General features: G+C 37.8%; 1 long non-coding RNA gene across 1 annotated transcript in view; it reads left to right on the top strand.

The window, feature by feature from the left end:
• LOC137266394 (uncharacterized) overlaps window positions 1–15,623 on the top strand; it is a 108,764-nt gene extending 93,141 nt beyond the window's left edge. The window contains exon 4 of the long non-coding RNA XR_010954977.1: window positions 12,942–15,623. This is a non-coding gene — a long non-coding RNA (uncharacterized lncRNA). The remainder of the gene's footprint in view (window positions 1–12,941) is intronic.
• The last annotated feature ends 2,291 nt before the right edge of the window (window positions 15,624–17,914 follow it).

Genomic DNA, 17,914 nt, shown 5'->3' with positions numbered 1-17,914 from the left:
TTAAGTTTTGATGTGAGACTGAATCACATGGTGGGGAACACAAGAAATGGACTTCACATACTGTGGGCAATCGAACCCAGGTCTCCAGGGCGACAAGTGGACACTTCAACCACTAGGCTACCCCACCACACCTAGTCTCTGTGCGTAGGCTAACAAAATATCTCCCAAATGAAGGAAGCATTGCTATAACTCAAGGAAATGTGACTCCCAAACATTTGGAAGATCATGTTTGATTCCTTTACATTTTCATGCTTGGACAGGATGTTCAATATATTTTTTCAAGATATTCTGGATGTGATAGGTGTGCTGACTTTTGAAGTCTTCTTGTTCCAAGGTGTCAGAAATTACAGCCACCATACCATTAATATCCAGCATTGATTTGTATATCAGCTTGCCGATAGGTATTTGGGTTCTCTTTGAAATTGTTCTTTAAGATAAAAAATGTTGTTGAATCCTTTTAAACATTTGCAGAGATGGAGTAATGAAAATCATGACAGAGGTGATTTTGTTCTGTGATATGAAGAGATTGGAATCGGAATGTACACATTTTTTTTGTGATAAAGCAGATAGTAACTTGGCGTTTACAAATAACTATCTTGCTGAGAGGTCTTATGTTGCCTCTGTTGATAAACATTTACAGACCCAGTTATAGCATGAATGTAAACTGTTGATATAATGGTAAGGTGACTATTAAGGGCATTTTAACTAATGCATAGTTTTGTGATAGTTAAAAACACAATTGTGATACTATCGCAAGTACCCTAAGTACTTTTAGTGATAGTATGATAAATACTTATAGTATAGTTTATACTTATTCTTACAGCAATACTTTCAAGTTACAATCACAACAAACTCATATGGTCGCTAATATTTGTTTATTATGACTATGGTTTATTTTAAATGTTTTAGACCTGTGAAGGTCCGGGGCAGAATTTTCTTCAGCAGCCCATTATTGCCATAAAAGGTGGCTATGCTATGCTTGTCGGAAGAGGCGACTAACAGGATTGGGTGGTCATGCTCGCTGACTAGGTTGACACATCATTGGTTGCCAATTGCGCAGATTGATGGTCATGCTGTTGATCGCTGGATTGTCTGGTCCAGACTCAATTATTTACAGATTGCCACCATATAGCTGGTATATTGCTGAGTGCAGCATAAACTAACCTTATTCACTATATTAGAGGTGGTATGGTAGCTGAATGGTTCAAGTGTTCTCTCTTTATGCTAAAAACACAGGTTTGATTCCACACATGAGTATAATCTGTTCTTTGTATATAAATGCTGTCAGTAATATAGCAAAGTAACAATGTTAGTTGTGGAATTATTGTAAAATAGTTAACAATTCCTTATTTGTTAAAGCATTCACTCCTGACCCTGAAGACCCGGGTTTGAATTATTGACTAAATCCAACTAAATCCCATGATGAGGTAGTGGAATTGTTGAAAAAAAAAGTTAACAATTCCTTATTGTGTCATGGTGGCCCAGTGGTTAAAGCATTCACTTGTGACCTTGAAGACCTGGGTTTGATTCCTCGCATGGTTACATTGTGTGAAGCCTATGTCTAGTACTGGAATATTGCTAAAGTGTAGTAGTACCCAACTCACTCACTCACTCACTCACTCCTTGTTATTGCAGTAACAGTCAGGAGAAAAGAACGGATATTTCTTGTAGTGGTTTTAGGGGTACAGCACTGCATAGGCATATCTTGTTGATATAGCTATGGATGCTCACAAGGATATGCAAGCAATATGTATTGATTTGCATCTAGTGATATGGCCTTGGATGTACGAAAAACACAATTATACCAATATGTCATGTTGACATGCTACATGACACTATAATGGCACCAGTTGCTTTTGATCAAACAATTAAATTAAATTATGTAATTAATATGAATTTTTTTAAATCTTTTTTTTTTCTTTAAAAAAAATCCAATTACATGAATCGAGGTCATTAACTAAAATAGTTTTCCATTTGAACATTGTACTTCACAGCATGACATGTTTGCTTGTGCTAGATTCATTGCAGTCATCATCTTGCTGAATGCAAAGTTGATTGAGTTCCAATAAAAGTACACATAGTTCTTTATTTGCCAACAAATGGACTTGTTTCCACATCACTAAAATATACTATTGATATGTTCCTATTAACCATGTCAATAGTAATGTGATCCTATCAACAGAAGCCTCGAGTATGGCCTTGAGATAGCACTGATGTTGGTGCTTATGATTGTATGGAAAAGCTGGGCCAGGTGGTATTAAAGGGATGTCTTTGTGTGTTATGTGAAGCTTGATGTAAAGATATGACAACTTATCAATACAAGATTGTTCTACCTCAGCAGGCTAGCATCATGTGTTCAGGTGATCATAGCAATGTGTAGTTGCATGTCTATAGATCACAGATGATGGAATTGAAATGTCAGGATATTTTTAGTTGGCGCCAAAGTGGGATTTACCATTTCATCACTTGAACTTTCTTTCAATATAAAGCTGATAGTGTGGTGTGGTGATAGAACAGTAACAATGTTCATATTCACATGCATGCTCACTCACTCACTCACTCACTCACTCACTCACTCACTCACTCACTCACTGAGATATGCAGTTTTGTAAAGCTGCATCTAACTGTAAAGATCAGGTTTGGAAATGCAACCCATGCTTATTGTAAGAGGAAAAGGGCAGTGGGTTAACCTTGTACAATGGTTAAAGGACTTGCCTGTCCTGCCAAAGGCATAGATTCAGTGCCCCTCGTAGGTACAATGTGTGAAGCCCGTGTCTGGTGATATTGCTGGAATTTTGCTGAAAATGGCGTAAAACCATACTCACTCACTCTAAGAGGCAATGAACAAGATCAGGTAGTCAGACCTGCTGACATGTGTCATGTCCTAATTGTGTAGATTGACGCTCATGCTGTTGATCACTGGTTCTGACTGGATTATTTACAGACTGCTACCTTATAGTTGGAATATAGAGTTCAGCATAACCATCCCAACATCTTGCATTGATTTCCATGTGCAAACTGTGAATTCTGATCATTGTCACCTTAGATATATACAAGCAAATTAAAAGATCTAACTTAATGATCAAGTTTTACAGAATTTTATGTGAAGGACATTTATCATTTTGGATCAATACATTTGGCATAGACCAGCGGTTTTCTTGTGATACTTTTGGTCTGATACTTTTAATGTCGATCAGCATAATAGCTAAAAACATACTTATTGAACCCATAAATTAATAAGTTGTACCATTGTGAAAGCAATTGTGTATGTAGCAGCTGTTGCGAGATGATACAACATTATATCATGGGTAGATGAGTAACAGAACATTGTGTAAGAGTTAATCTTCATTGGCTGTTGGAGGTCAAGGCTTCAGTAAGGATATACAAGATAAACAATGTGAGTACTTTCTACGTACAAGATGGCATAGCAAAGAAGTCAATATATAGAGAATATCACACTCAGTCTCATTATGTACAAATTATTTGAAACAAGTGTCCATTCTATGATATTTGATTGAACAAAAAGCAAGTTCAAAAACCATAGGAAGGTCACAAGTGTCACATACATCATATGTTAAATAATGTATATTTGTTGTTTTTATGTTTTCAAACCAAAACCACTTTCATAGAGAAGTTGCGGAAGAATTTAGTCATCCAATCAAATTGTAAGAGAGGTCATCAGTTATCCAGTCAATTGGTTAGAAACTCAGGTCAAGTCATTATGGCCCAGCTCAACTTGATATGGCACTCACGTGACATACAAGGTGAATTTGCAACTACCTACACATTGACCAGTGGGTAATAATATACTGATACTATATAGTAATATTTTTTTAAAGTACCTTAAGTCATACTCATTCACTCACCATTATCATCAAGACTTTTCAGACACTTACAACATTCACCAGTGCCACATTTTCCTCACATCTCCCGCATGCTTCATCAAGGTCAACGCCTGTGGCAGCATCAGCTCCATGGCTTCCCACCATAGTCTTACATCACCAGACCACACCTGCCATGTACCACCTGCTGGTGTAAATCTCCACGATGACACTCATTAGGTGAAGCAGCACTACTAGTCACTAGTGCCCTCTGGAAATAACATGCTATGTTCTGAATTCTTCTCACCTGTAATGAGTTTACACCATCCCTTATTATCACTTCTAAGGAAGACACATGTCGACATGTATGTACTAGTACCTGACCGTGGTGGCAGATCAAGCATTATCATGCCCCCTTTCTCCATCTTTCTCTCAGAAATTCACCACTGTTATCTTAGGGTGGTAGGTAGGCTAGCCCACAGGTTAAAGCATTTGCTGATCATGCAGATGACCTGGGTTTGATTTGCTACAAGGGTATAATGTGTGAAGCCCATTTCAGGTGTCCCCTGTCATGATTTTGCTGAAATATTGCTAAAAGTGGTATAAAACCTAACTTACTCACTAACATTAATAAACTGTCCTTACAAGCTGTCACACGAAGACATAGTTTAAATACTTGACACTTTCTCACTCACTCACTCACTCACTCACTCACTGATATCCAAATAAATGTTTGTTCAATGTGTTTATTGACACATTCAGTCCCTCAGACATGAAGCAACATGAAAATGAGTTGAAATTAATTGTTTAGGCTTTGTTGGATTTGTATTTGTGTTGAAAACTTTAAGACCAATTTATTCATTTTCCAATTTCTCCAGAAAAGCTATACTTATCCCAAGAGGTGACCTAAGGGATAAGTTGGTAAATCTCATAAATTAGTGATTTCATGTCATTTTATCCATATGGCATAGAGGGTTGCTCATGATGTCAGTGAAGAGATTTGTTCAACATATGTCATATTTGGGATTTCACTTTCTTGGTAATGTACAAATTCTAGTACTTTTTTTCGGTTGAGTCCCATCCGGGATTCGAACACGCACCCTCAGAGTCAGGCACCTAATCGCCAGCACACAAAGTCAGTCGCCTAGCCCGCTCAGCCTCCGTGCCTATGGAAGTCATATGTTGCATTTGACCACTTTCTAAATGGCATCGTGTAATCAAGAGATTTGTTGTCCAGACTTATTGACATGTCGCCATGATATTGCTGGAATATTGACGACCATGGCACCAACCAAAGTTAAATACAAGATCAGTACAAGACTGCAGAAGGTCAGGACAAGAGTGAGAAAGTGTGGTTTTATGCCACTTTCGGCATGTTCCTGTGAGGGGGACCCCAGAAATAGGCTTCACACATTGTACGCATTTGTCGAGTTGAACCCATGGCTAGAATGATGAGCAAGTGAAGAAAAATGTGAGTCTAGTAACTTTCATAGAGAATTTTCAGTATTACCACCAGTGCCATCAGCAGTTTGGTAACAGGAATAAAATGTCCTTGTGTTTAAGAATGTCTGCCACCACATCAAAATCTTCCAGTTCTTGTCCATGTTGTTTGAGCTAAGTGCAAATATACATGTATTTGCAGATAGTTATGGAACAGTTCATCTACGAACAGTTCTTTCAGAAGGCGTGAGATATGATATGAAATGAATGTGTTTACCATGAGTAGGGTTAATTAAGAGCGAATCATTATGAATACAATAGTAGCATATGGCCTTGTGCTTGAAACTATAGAAGAGTTTGGGTTGATATTGATGGATTGCCATTTGAGTATGTTAGTGGCTGGAGGATTTGTGTTTCATGCCATTAAGCTGCATTAGTAGCATTCGCATTTGTATGGTTTCATGACATTTCATAGGTTTATTGATGAAAGTCTCTGGACGTGCAGAGATTGATGAAGTATTTGTTAGGAAAATGGACTGTGTGGATATTCATGTTGGTGATATCATAAACTGTACTCTGTGCCCACTCTTTTTGTTGCTTGGTTCTTAACCTGGAGTCGTAGGTGCTCAAGTCATCTTAGGCAGTACAGTTTGCTTTGTACCTGCGATGATGCGGGTTAGAGTTGGTTTTCCACAACCCATGCTTGTAGCAGCTAACAAAAATGGAAGGTCAGACTTGCCGACTTTTGTTGACACATGTCATTGTATCCCAGTTGCGTGGATTGATGCTCATAGTGTTGATCACTGGATCATCTTGATTATTCACTGACTGCCACAATATAGCTGGATATTGCTGTGTCTGGCATTAAGCTCAACTCACTCACCTGCTGTTCGAAAGGATGATATATTTTGGGTTCATTATTCTAAAAACATTGGGCTAGAATTTTACAAAGAATTTTCTTTTTGAGCCTGCTATGTATTCATAAAATCAACAGCACCACATAAAATTGTGACTATAAACAGATTATTCAATACTGTTTTACAAGAAATAATAATACAGATCCAGAGCAGGACAAGCTTACCCTATATTGGAACACCTGGTGACTTCTAGTGACCTATGCATATCATTTCACAGCAATTTTCCCTCTACATCAAACAGATTTTGTTTCTAAGGCATTTTAAGACATGTTTAAAAACAGTGTAAGAATCTATGCCAAAACGTCACGAATGTCAAACGAAAGAAATTCATCATCTGTAAGGTTTTGTCATCTCCATCTAAGACTGGTATTCTTTTCACTTATGTTCCATCTGTAATATTCATTGAAGAAATTATTACCCATAAATTGCATCAATTTTGAAAATGATGCCTGTCATTAATGTCGTTATTTTTACCTCATTCTGATAATAATTTTGAATCTCTGGCACCCTATTCTTGTGGTGTTAAGGTCACATCATGACTAAAAATTAAGTGTCTACTGTGTAAGTTCATGAAATGACTGATCTTCATCCACAGCCCAGCCAATCTGATGTCACTGTACTCCTTGTGTGGATCTCTGCTAAGACTGCTGATGACTAATTTGTCTGGCCCTGGCTTGATTACTGAACTTATTACTTATTATTACTTATTACTTGATTATTGAACACACAGAAGAGATCTCTTGGTAGCTTGTCTCTTTAATCAAATTGGTTTTGTAGATGATTATGTCTGTTGTGGGGAAGACTGCCCTACTGACTAGTTCTAACTAGATACTCTAACTGTGGTTAAAGGGCTCACATCGGCATGGGTACAACAGATATGTACCTGTGGTATGTTTCTGTATGCAAAAATGTACCCAAGCCAAAATCAGAATATAGATGTGTTCGATCAGACGAGTCCATTCTGCTTTGTGCTGTTTTCTTGAATGTAACACTCATTCTCCTACTTGAGATGTAATATATAATAACAAGTATCCACAATAACAAATATTTTACATTGCATAACGCCATTCATGATCAGACAAACAGGAACAACTGCGTATGGTTTTAGTCAGGGGTTGAGGAATATGGAGTCATTTGAGGTACCTTTCTGTATTTTCACTATGTTTAGGGTACCTGTGTAGTACCTGTGCCGACAACAATCCCTGTGTACCTTTAGCATACCAAACGACATTCTTGGGTGCTATTCTACAAAGTGATCATAGCACCAAGATGATTGTACATCTCATGCATTGTTGTTTTATGCCACACTCAGCAGTATTCAAGCTATATCTCTGTGATCTGTAAATAATCGAGTTGGAACAAACATTCCAGTGATCACCAGGTTTAGCATCAATCTACACAATTGGGATATGATGACGTGTCAACGAAGTCAGTGAACCTGATCACCTGATCCCTTTGAGTGCCTCAGCCTTGGTTGGTAAAGGCCAATCCCAAACAGGCCCTTCACGTTCCCATGTTTCCGTGGTGGTTCAGTGTAGAACGGATCTGTGGGAATGTTAATATTAACACTAATACCAGTTTCATAGTGCTAGCCCGAGGGGTTACAAATGTTTTGTAAAAGCCACTTGCTAAAGGGCAAGTGACTTACAGAAAGTAAATTATCCTGACAAACTTTCCACTTGCCCAGATTTTATGACATAATCAAGAGTAATAAATAGTAATGAATCAAAACTTTACTTTAATGTTATTGTGGATTTAATTAGCTACATTTTGAGCAAAAATGAAATGAAATCCAAGATTATTTTCATTTTGAAACCATAAGTTGAAATTATCTGGTAGCTCACATACAAGTAAGATACCATCATTTGATTGCCTGAAATGAGAACTGTCTTGTCCTGAATTTTTTAACCCCTGGCTAGCCCACCATGCCGCAGGTCAGCATGCATGCCCCACTCAGGCACATCATACTGAATCTGGTCCAATCAGTTTGATCCTCTTGCTTCCAACCACCAGGCTGGGTATCAACAAGTAGCAGCATAATGTCTTTCTGGTGTGATGCATATAGATAAACCTGACCATCTCTTTACTTGGTAGATCTGTCATAGCGTGTGATTCAGGACAGCCATGCATTGTCCAAATATTTCTAAAGACCAAGAACTAGTAGCCAAGCCTTGTAGGACTGAAATTATTATTATTTATGTGACACTAATCTGTATTCATAATCCTTATCACTATCACACAATACCTTGTCATGTCAGCCATCAGTCAGTTATATGTGTAGTACATCATAAGACTCACCTGACCACCCAAGACCGACTGGCTTGGTTTTTTATGGGTGGTCTACATATACATCTAGCCAGCTCAATGGTCTGGTGAAAAGTGTAGGTCTGGTTAAGTCCATTTTGGGATGGTAACATTTTGAAGTTACCAGCCATGATGTCTGACTGGGATTTTGGCTTATTTCATACACTTGGATATCACAATTTTAGACTTAATTAGTCATCCCCCTAGGCAGTGTCTGCCATCACATCAAGGAATCTGGTTCAAGGAAGTGCTGTTGTTTCTCTATCTTGTCAAGCAGTAGTCTTGTGTCTGTAAACAGCTTAGGAAGCGTTTATGTCAGGATGGTGCATGAAACTACCTGTCAGAAGGAATGCGAATATTTTTAGAAAATAATTATAAGTCAATAGTAGTTTTGAAAGGGAACAGTAAGATGGTACATCTTCCCAGATTTTTTGAACAGACATACAGTGAGTGATTTGTTTGAGTAGATGTTCACTGGAGAAAAGAGATCCTCGACCACCCTCTTTCCTTCACTTGCTGTCTATTGACCCTAATAACCTTTGAATGTACTACTGGATGCTTCTCGTTTCACATAGGATACCAAGTTTGTATTCATTAAGATTCTGTTTGAAAACATACCACTAAGCTTTCTCACAAATTTATTAGCACTGTGACCCTTGAAGGTCCAGGGTAGCATAGATTATGCTTGTCGTAAGGGGCGAATAAAGGGATTGGGTGGTCAGACTCGCTGACTTGGTTGACATGTCGTCTGTTCCCAATTGCGCATATCTATGCTCATGTTGTTGATCACTTGATTATCTGGTCCAGACTCGATTATTTACAGACCTCTGCCACATAACTGGAATATTGCTGAGTGCAGCATGAAACTCAATTCACTCACTCACTCACTTACTATTAGCATTGTTTTTTGTTTCAAGGATTCCAATTGGCTGTGTGAATAGCCACAGTTCCAGATTTCAGTCTCCCATATAATCAGTGTGAGCTTTATTTATCTACAAGTTATTATTTTAGGTTTACCTGGTTCCAGTCACTTTGGTGCCAAATATTTCAATGCAGTTTCCAGACACTAATTACCTGTGTAATGCATGGCTGACTGTGATAACAGCTACCTTGGCATGCTAATTTGGTTTATAAATCCTTAGGTATCAGTTCAAAAGAACAGTAAATTATCAGCATTATTACACCCTAAAATGAATCAGTTAGTCACATTTTTTGCAGTTTAACCATCAAACATGTTTGACTTAAAAGACGTCTATGGTGTAATAAAGATAGTTACTTGAAATTTTTAACCCTGTAACCTCGATAAAAGTTTATTGGATCAATTTCAATCACCAAGTGCTTAAGCAACCCAGTGGTATATTGCATCTATATGGATTCATCAAAAGTTGGGCTGGTATGGTAGCATAGTGGTTAAAGCATTGCTCTTCGCACCAAAGACCCATGTTCAGTTCCCCACATGGTACAATGTGTGATTCCTTTTCTAGCCTTCACAGTGTCGCTGGAATATTGGTAAAAAGTGGAGTAAAACCATAATGACTCACTCACTCATAAAAAAATTGCAAAAGCCATCTTTGATGTAGCTGTCCTTGTGATATCAATAAAATAGTATTATTGTGTAAATAAAATATGAATATGAATTAATTGGATTTCATCAAGTTAACCAATTAAGATGAGGCAGGATGTGTGACAGATTGATTTATTGGAAGCAGATGTTGTCGTGAATCTCTTGAAATTTGCATTCACCTGGATAGTTATATTCTTTTATACACTGATATTCCTTTGTGAATGAAGTTACTTGTTGGCGTGGGAGGTTTTATTGTCCTTCTACTGTTATTTTGAAGGTAATATGACTGGGTATGTAAGTTTGTTGTTTAACACTGAGATCAGCAGTTTTCCAGCTCCATGAAGGCTTTCTGTAATTAACCGAGTCTTTACAATCTTGACTGAAATCATGTGCATCAATTCATCAATTGGGTCGTGATGACATTTATTAAACAAGTCAGCAAGCCTGACCACCTGACCCTGTTTCTTGTCTCTTATGACAAGTATGAGATGATGACAAATTCTAAGCCATATGTGGTGGCACATGGTCCTATACATAGAGCCTCAGGTGACAACTCAGTTGAAGTTAAGCAACATTGAGCATGGACAAGCCCATGGGTGCGTGAAAGAGTTTGGTAGCTTGACTCCTTAGGGTGTCTAGGACCACAATGAAGCACATGTGATACATGTGTTCTTGACTTAGGCAAGTGAGTTTGTTCACAATTGCCTCTGTTCACCCAGCAGAAAATGGATACCTGGTGAAATAGGTCGTGAGACTAATAACCTTCTAGAGCCTCTAGCATCTTGGGTTATCTGGAGTAATAATGTGTCAGCACTTTGAGCATGTTTAAGTGTGTGGAAAAGGATAGCCATTATTATTAAGTGTCCATGGATATCATGTGATTTGGGAGATTAAGGGAGTGGTCAGAGGGTGGGGGGATATGGAACATCAGGGATTTGATGAAGGATTGGGTAGGTACAGGAATTGTTGAGTCAACGAAACTTGTGTACATCAGTGATTGGTCAAACAATTTGGTAGGTCTGTGGATTGGTTAGGTCATGGAACTGGGTAGGTCAGATGACTGAGCAGACATGGGTCATAGAGCAGACTTTCTTTGTCTTGAAGTACATCTTGTTTTCACATGTGAATTTATGTTTCATCATAGGGTGACCTACTGTGATAGCCAGGACTTTGATCAAGATGATTGCTAGAATGGATAGTTGCACAAAAACTCACTGACATGATTTTCCCTTGATACAGTTGTTTGTGAATTCCTGGATCTGAATGCAAAGCATGATTGATGATGTTGGTAATCTTGCAAAAGTCAAGGTTATGATTAAGACTGGTTGGTTTGATCCAGGAATACAGATAGACCAAAGTAACTGCCTTCTGTCATAAAGGCAACTACACGCTGGATGATCTGGACAAAGGAGGACGTTTATGGTTATTCCTGGCAGGGGGAATTCTTGGCCATATTCTGTTTGACATGGAATATTGACAGACATCCTCCAATCAAAACACATAATTCTTCCAGTCGTGTTTTCCAGCAAGATGTGAGTGGTCATCAAGTTATCCAGTAGAAGTTTCTGTACATCATTGTCTGTAGTATTCCATTGTCCAAGTCTAACTTCAGAGCTTATACTCATGTAGCTTACATGATAAGGAGATGACAATTGCCTGGATGGTTTAATTGGGTGGGATTTACATTTGATTAGTTGTCCTGATTCTGCTGTGATTGGTTGTAAAGGATTAGCTTGATTGATTGTCAAGGTTATCATGTGATGTCTGTTCCATAGCCAGGAATCTGGCATGACATTTTGATGTTTTGTTGTCAGAAATCTGCATGTGATTCATTGTCATGGGTCTGTATGAAATGGCTTGCACAGTGTCCGCAAATGCCTGCTTGTCATGGACCTGCATATGCCTGCTTGTCATGGACCTGCTAATGCCTGCTTGTCATGGACCTGCATATGCCTGCTTGTCATGGACCTGCATATGCCTGCTTGTCATGGACCTGCAAATGTCTGCTTGTCATGGATCTGCATATGCCTGCTTGTCATGGACCTGCATATGCCTGCTTGTCATGGACCTGCATATGCCTGCTTGTCATGGATCTGCATATGCCTGCTTGTCATGGACCTGCATATGCCTGCTTGTCATGGACCTGCATATGCCTGCTTGTCATGGACCTGCATATGCCTGCTTGTCATGGACCTGCATATGCCTGCTTGTCATGGACCTGCATATGCCTGCTTGTCATGGACCTGCATATGCCTGCTTGTCATGGATCTGCATAAGTTTGCTTTTCAAGGATATGCTTGTGATGGGTCTGTTATCTGGTGGTTTACTTTAACCAAAAATATGTGTGGCCAAACTTCTAAAAATATCAGGATGACCCAAATATCCTTCATATCACTATATTTAATGTGCCACTGCATCTGTATATTAAGTGTGTGAAGAAAGATCTTACAGGTTTGTAATACTGACCAGGGTTTCCAATACAGTAATGTTAGAGAGATAACTTTGTTTTATCTCCATTTACAAAACACTTGGCTGTTACAAATTTAGATAGTTATAACTTTCACAAAGTTCTTGTATGCCTAAGATTTTGTAACTTTTTTTGTAGCATTCATATTTCCTATTATGTAACACAAGGGGTACAAATGCTTTAAGAAAAGGTATGAGAATATTTGCTTATGAGAGCTTTGTGAAACAGGGCCCAGGATCTTAATTCCCAAGAGCTAAATCATCTAAACTGCACTAGGGAATACATGAAATGCCATAGATTACAATGATTAGGTATGACTGGCACCTCGCATGCAGGAATTTCATAGATAATCAGAATTTGTTTGCTTGATTTATCCCCAAAAAGTTTTTGCTTTATGAAATCCTCAAATATTTTCTATTTGTTTTCAGATATTACAGTTTTGTGAATAAGTGAGGTACCTTTTGTGAGGTAAGTGTTTTTGAAATTAGCTACATTGAAATTGTAAATTTTAAGAAGATTATGTTGAAAAAGAAGAAAAATTAAGATGATCTATTTGAATTCTATTTTCTCTAAGCTGACATGTTGAGCTGCGGATCAAAACTGGAGGCATGCTGAATTCATTTGGGTTCAGCCAGACCAAACCCATGAATTTCCTTATTTAAGTGAAGAGCTGGACTGAACTTTTGCAAAGGTAGATGATTAAATACTGACAAAAACAGTGTTAAGGAAAAAAATAGTGTTTCTCTTACTGTGAAAGAATTTGTTTCAGTGTTTTAACAGGAAAGGAAAACTGGCTATGTCTTTAAGTTGTTTTCAGATGTATAGTCCTCATTTAAGGGTTTTGAATACGGAACAGTTAAGCCATCATTGGATGATTTGATTTGCGTAAAACTATTTGAATAAAAAGGTCTTTTCTTGGATTGTTGCAGTGATGTACGATTGTGTGTTTGTTACATTTGACATTTTTTTATCATATTTTTATTTGGAGAAAGTTAGTTTGCATTCAGTAAAAAAACACATATTTTCTGCTGAGTTTCTACCCAATGACCAATCCTTACATGAAAACATGAACAATATTTGTTCACCAAAGTCACTTAACTCTCCAGTAATGTCACATCTGTTTGTGAAAAGCCCCAGATTTGTACAAATGAAACAGCATGTAAAACAGGACAGTGGTTTCAATGGACTAATGCTTAGTCTTTGGATATATATTTTTGATAGTAACAAACTAACCTGCATAAACTGACAAGGAGCCCAAGGGAGACCTGAACGTGAGGAAATCTTGCCTAGCTTCATTTACAGTTTCAGCATTGCAGAGAGAGCTTGGCTGTAAGGAAAATAATGTGGTTCAGGGACTGTGAGACAGACTAGTGTTTCATATCTTACCAATTTTAGCATAATTACATCAAGAGTTGAAGGTCATGTTTCAGAATGGCCTTGGTATTCCTTGGTATTCCATTACTCCCTCTCAATCTGATCCTGCTTGATGCAGTGGCCATGATTAGGTAGCCTTCTTCCCTAATGAGATAATGATCATATTGACCTCTTGTTGGTGCTACTGACCACCCCCATATAAGCTTAGCATCTGGGTGAGAAAATTGACTTCAAGGTCAAACTAAGGACACTTTTGATTGGGCAACAGAAAACCTGTGCCACATTCTGATTGGTTGGCGTGATAGTGTTGTCAGTCTGTGGAGATAACTGGAATTACTAAGAAAGATTTCTGTTGTTACTTGCTGCTAGTATTTGATGTTGGAATAGGAACACTTTAAGTAGCTGTGAATGAACAGAACAAATATTGTAATTATGTATAACATTTGATATCTTCCACTGAATGTTTGGTTCCATGGTGAATGTATCAGCATGCAAGACGCTGACAACATAGATCTGCATTGAGAATGGTGTACATTCATTAAGACCCCTGTATTTTTATCTGCAGTTGTGATTAAACAGTCTGTAAGTGGAACTGTCAAAACTACCTTATTTAAGAGTTCAGTTTGCTGATCACTGTGTTTTTATGGGCCAAGACAGTGGACAACAGTGGCCACTGACAAGTGTCTGTCTGAAAATACCTGCAGTGTACCTCCATTAGTCTTTCTTGTACTTCCAGAACCAGATTATGTTCCTACATCAAAACCCTCCCTGCAAAGCTTAAAAGCCCTAAATGAAGCAAGTCTAGATTTCCTCAGGTTCTGAATCTCTGGTCTCCCTCAGGATTTTCATTTTATATGGGTTTGTTTGTTACTCTCAAAATTATATATATTCAGAGACTAAGTTTTAGCCTACACCTCCATATGCAATATATAATGTCATAAGCTTACATTGGTGGTAGTAGTGTTGTGCTAATGCCTGGATTTTATGCCACACTTATTTCTTGTACCCCTGAACATGTTATTTAATTATTGTTAGGTAACCATAGTACTCATGCATTTTAAAATCTAGTTGGCCAGTTCACTTTTATTTTACCTGATAAGTGCTGATTGCAGCAACAGACTGACTTGCTTTGAAGTTCAGTATCATGATTTACCAAGAAAATGTTATGAAAAATAGTATATGCTCAGATCTTGCAACTATTACTTAGGATTGGGAATGTAAACAACACTCTTCCCATGACCAATGTTTGAGTCAATTCATGAAAATGAACAATAAAGTGTCATTGTGAGTGGGTGAGTGTGTGAGTTTGGTGCTGCTTCTAACCACATGCCAGCAATATCATGAGGCATTATAAACCTGCATCACTCTTTGTCCCCATTTAGGGAATTGAATAGGAGTATTTGGCATGAAGATCAACCACTTCAACATCCAAGCTGCTACACTATCCCTTTGAGGTGTAGCAAACTGGTTTAGCTTACCAGCATTAGACAAAATCTGTGGTAAAATCATTGTCCAGTGTTGTTCACAACAGCAGTCAAACATGTTGTTGCTGTCCTATTACCCTAAGATGATAATGGTTTAATTGGATGAAACAATCCAAATTGAATTTGTGTGCAGCAGGATGACATTTTCCGGCCTTGACTCACAACTAAATTAATAGGAAAAACATCTGCTCATGGGTTGATATTGCCAATCATTTCTTTTTTCAAGAACAAAGATTTTTAACACACAAAAAATGTCTATGCATTTAAATAGTACTTTCCTTGAAAGGATACAGGGCTTTCAATGGAATGCATCTATATTCAAATTTTTGTCTTATTCTTAAACACTAGAATATTGTATGCATTGGTTTCATATACCATATACTTTTTTCATCGCATAAAATATTAACCTATGTCAAAATGATTTAGGCTACCATTTCTAAACCTCACTGGATGTGTATTTTTAATTTAGATGTAAATTAAAAGATTATATTGGCCAAACCATTTTTGTTTGTGAGTTCACATCTCTGTCAAAAGCTTGGTAAAACTGTGACTTATGTTAGAGAGTTGAACACTACTGGTCAATTCTGTTATTAAGAGGAATTTGCTGTAGCCAGAATCTATATACAAATGACTTCAAAATATTGTCATTGTTATATTACCCACATTATGAAAACATGCCAATGTTATCCACCTGATGAAGGAGCAAGAAGTGGTTCTGATCTTCATGACAAAGAGTAAAAGACGTCTTGAAGAAGCGTCACTTATTTAAGTTCCTCGAACTACTAAAGACCTTTTAAAAGCTTCACCACCCATTGTAGGTATTAATGATGGCTGAAAAGACCTGGACAGAACATGTTTATTAATATTTATTATTATCATTGTTATATATTATATTTCCGTGGTAGAATAGGCCTACAGTAACCCATGCTTGCCATAAAAACCAACTATGCTTGTTGTAAGAGGCGACTAACGGGATCGGTTGGTCTGGCTTGCTGACTTGGTTGACACATGTCATCAGTTCCCATTTACGCAGATCGATGCTCATGTTGTTGGTCACTGGATTGTCTAGTCCAAACTCGATTACAGTAATATTCGTTTATAACGAACTCAATGGGACTGTTGTTTTCAGTTCGTTGTAAGCGAAGTTCATTCTAAGCGATTCGGGAATGTTCGTGAATATTCGGAAATTACCAAGATCATGTTCACACAGAAAATAAAATAAGACAAAACCAACGAACATATAATTGTCATGGATCATTCATTTCATCATCGATCATGTATTTTATTATGCATCTTTAACAAAATCAGTAATTTTGTGCTTCTGTGACATCAGCCAATCATCAACTGACTTGATGTCAACAGACGAGCTTTCTCCATATGTCATGGCTGAACATATCCCTCGTCGCTTCTTAAATCTCTCTAACCACGACTGATTGGCCTTGAAATCTGTATGTCCAAGTCTACTGCAATGTCAGTCTTTGATTTACCGCCTGCATCTACAGCTTGGATGATTTGGTATTTTGTTTTCACAAGCTAATTGGTGACACATGAGATGACACGCGAGTGGATTCGGATCAGCTGTTCGTTGTAAACACGTCAATTAACGCGTGAAATAGCACAGAGGGACCGGTCAATTTGTTTGTTGTAACGGATAATTCGTACTATCAGTGTTCGGTGTATACAGTAGTTAATTCATAACAATATATAGGAAAGCAGTCAGGACTTCTGAATTTGTTCGTTGTAACCGGCAATTTGTGTAAGCGTGTATGTTATAAGTGAACCTTACTGTACTTACAGACCGCCGCCATATAGCTGGAATATTACTGAGTGCAGTGTAAAACTGAACTCACTCACTCGCTATTATCTATCAACTTTATGATGAATACTCTAAGTACTGACATTTTGTATTTGAAGTATGCAAACAGCCAGACAGCCTGTTTCTTCAGACGTAAGGGTGACTAGGTATTTTCACTTGATGAAAATAGACAAAATGTGGTGCTCAGTTGTTTCTCAAGCTAATCAAGCAAACTCCAGATTAACAGATTAACAGTCTCTGAATAGAAACAAACAATTCCATTTGAACTGAAAGCAGCTCCAGCTAGAAGGGAGATGCTAAACAATAGGAAATCTAGACTTGTTTGATTTAGGGTTTCAGCATTGCAGAAAGAGAAGGGCAAAAGGGAAAGTAATGTGGTTAAAGGGGCACTGATGCGGAGCAATTTCCGTGGACTGGTGTAAACTTTTGTTATTGTTTTTCTCCCGTGAGTACCTGGATGATATCCCAGAATTTGTGACTGGTTCGTGACCTCTGCTGCGCAGTCTGTAAGCGCAATTGATAGTTTAATTATAGACAGATCAGCTTAGGTGAAGTCATTTTTACTTCATTACAAATGTATTATGAAAACAAATGAAACACTTTGAAGGTTAATCATCTGTCAGTGGTAGAAATGGTAAAAAATTATTAGGACGGAAAAATAACGAAGCCAATGTACGTCTCTATATTTTGTCTCATAACCCTAATTAGTTTATTGTCATATTTGTAT

Source organism: Haliotis asinina, chromosome 15 (assembly GCF_037392515.1).
Source record: "Haliotis asinina isolate JCU_RB_2024 chromosome 15, JCU_Hal_asi_v2, whole genome shotgun sequence".
Taxonomy (NCBI): domain Eukaryota; kingdom Metazoa; phylum Mollusca; class Gastropoda; order Lepetellida; family Haliotidae; genus Haliotis; species Haliotis asinina.
Note: the sequence above shows the minus strand (reverse complement) of the source record. Positions and strands in the feature narration are given on the sequence as shown.